We start from the raw sequence: 2,478 nt of genomic DNA, 5'->3' as shown, positions 1-2,478 counted from the left end.
CTTTCCCTAGGGTGAGAGGTAATATCCTGGAGCAGGGGGGTTGTACTTGGAATAATGTTTGTAAATGTTAAGTGTGTCTGGCTCATCCCACTTTTGCTGTTCCTCATTAAAATGGTAGCATTCTGCTTTGTGGTGATGTACGCTTTATAATTGCTAAGGCTTTTTCTGCAAGACAATTACTGAATGTGCAAACTAGAGGTCTCTAACAAGGCATGTGGTACCCATTTTGTTTAACGGTTTAGTAAGAGACAAAGCAGCTGCTTTCTGACTGCAGCAGAGGTAGAGCCAAAACATACGTATACCAAATGTAGTCACACTTTGAGCAATGAAATGTTTCATTATGAGATGTGTATCTTTAGAGAAGTTTCACTGAAGTATGGAATGGAAACTTTTCAGCCTGAAGAGTTCTGGAAACAAAAAAAAAACCTTTTAGAATTGTGTGTGGTGAGACTTTTCAGACTAATAATTCACATCTAAATGCTTCATTGAATGACTTGTTAGATTGAAAAATTGGTTTCACTATCAATACTTGTTTTGAGTCAAGTTCTATGTCAGCTCTATAGATAATTAGTAAATGTTGTCCAGGTATAGAATTTTCATTTGAACTACAAGCAGCAGTTTTCTGGGTTTCTAATGCATTTCTTCCTCCCCCATCCTTTTCCTTATTATGTATTCTTGGCAGTCAGTACAAATGGGAGCCAGATGACCAACTTGAAAGTTCACAAAGTAGCTTTCCTGAGTCTTAAAAAATTACGTAGCAATTAAATCTATTGGGAATATATTCAGATTTACATTTCTCTTTAATTTTCATACTTTTTTTCTAAATAACACTGTCAGCTAGAATAATGTTGGGGATAAACAGCAGACTTATTTGGCTAAGTTTTCTTGTAAGTGCTGCCATGTTTAGAAATCAGACATCTGTAGTAAATCTGCAAATTGTAGAGCAGCTACAGCTATTTGCTCTCTAAAATTTTTACAGTTTATGATCAGTTGCCACTTTCTGAACTCGTTAGGATTTTATAAAAATGTTTTTAGTTTAGCTCATATGCAAATGAAACAGCCATAGTTTGGACTTGGAGCTTGTTCTGGGGTAATGATTTTACTGTAAGTCTATAACTGCAATTGATAATGGAAATCAGACTCTGAATCACATTGGTTGCTATTCTGCTGGAACAATCAGGACAGCAGAAGTCAAGGTGTTTTCTGCTGCAGTGCTTAGAAACTTTCAGTTGGAAGTGCTGTGTGTGCTAGAAGGGGGTGATTTGCTAAGGAATGGACAAAACAGTTGCAGTACCAATACCATCTCACCATCCCTCATGGTTTCATGTGTGGTTCAGAAGTAATGACAGCAGCTCTGCTTTGTACTTACCTCTTCGAAGCTCCCGCCCCCCACCCTGCACCAAACAGCCAGCTTAAGATTTCAACTGTCTCTGGAGCATCCAAGTTTTTCAAATGCTTGACTTAATACATTTACCCTTTAAGTGTTGGATCTCATAGCATGATGTGAAGTATTAAATATATTTGTTATTTTGAGAAATTATTTAAGTACTGTAATACTGGATTTCACAGCTATGTACATGTAAATATCACGGGAACTGCTTCGTTTTTTTTCTTCTACATGCCAATTTTCAAAAATGAGGGAAAATTACCTGATAAACGAGACCTGGAAAATTTAAGTCTTTGTGCGAGAAAGCTCTTATTTGGTTAGATCTGCAAGAGGAGAAGAGGCTCTGTAATGTTAGATGACTTTAGTAACAGGTTCTACAGAAAACATTGTCAAAAGTCTGTGTTTATCAGGGTCACAAGATTCCAGTGGTATGTCCACTACAGGAGTGGTGTGGAATGTGTGCGCTCACTGCTGATACCCAAGTACTTATAAGAAACTCATGAACGCTTCCTTACAAATACATTTGAAGAATGGTGTGTTGAGTAAGTACTTCGACATGATGGAAGGGGAGGGTGCCAGCGGCTGCCAACAAGGAAGGGGTAGTATTCCTTCTTTCAGCAACAGTGGTGCTCTATTCTTGCTCAAATGACTTGAAATAACCACAATATCCAGATCATCCGAAATGCAACATGCGGTTCATATGCGTTGGCAATAGGGGAGCTAACAGGAAGTGTTCACCCTGGCATGCAGAGTGCTTTCTAGGCATTGTTAGTGCTTGCAAGTTCAAGATCCGGATATCTCTTTCCTGGACTCCAGTCACAAGGATCTGTGTACTTAGGTGGTTTCTTTTTTGAACGTTTAGGCAAGCTCTGTTAATTGAGCTCCAGTTTTTGAAGAGGGCATTGTTGTGTTTATGGTATGCTTTCAAATTTGTCAGGTATGCCTTTCATTTTTAACCCATTGTATCTCATTTTCAGTGACTGATTTCCCCACAAAATACTTTCCTCTGAAATGTTAGGCATTTAAAATGGTTATTTTATGGATTGTGTTGAAATGGAAACTTGGCTTACATTTGAATGGTCATAATTTCC

The 2,478-nt window shown here is 38.1% G+C and overlaps 1 protein-coding gene across 1 annotated transcript in view; it reads left to right on the top strand.

Annotated features, from left to right (window-relative positions):
* Positions 1–2,478, top strand: part of CENPP (centromere protein P) — a 131,648-nt gene that overhangs the window by 26,638 nt on the left and 102,532 nt on the right.

This window comes from Buceros rhinoceros, unplaced genomic scaffold (assembly GCF_000710305.1).
Source record: "Buceros rhinoceros silvestris isolate BGI_N320 unplaced genomic scaffold, ASM71030v1 scaffold6931, whole genome shotgun sequence".
NCBI lineage: Eukaryota > Metazoa > Chordata > Aves > Bucerotiformes > Bucerotidae > Buceros > Buceros rhinoceros.
This window is presented reverse-complemented; position numbering and strand designations above follow the sequence as displayed.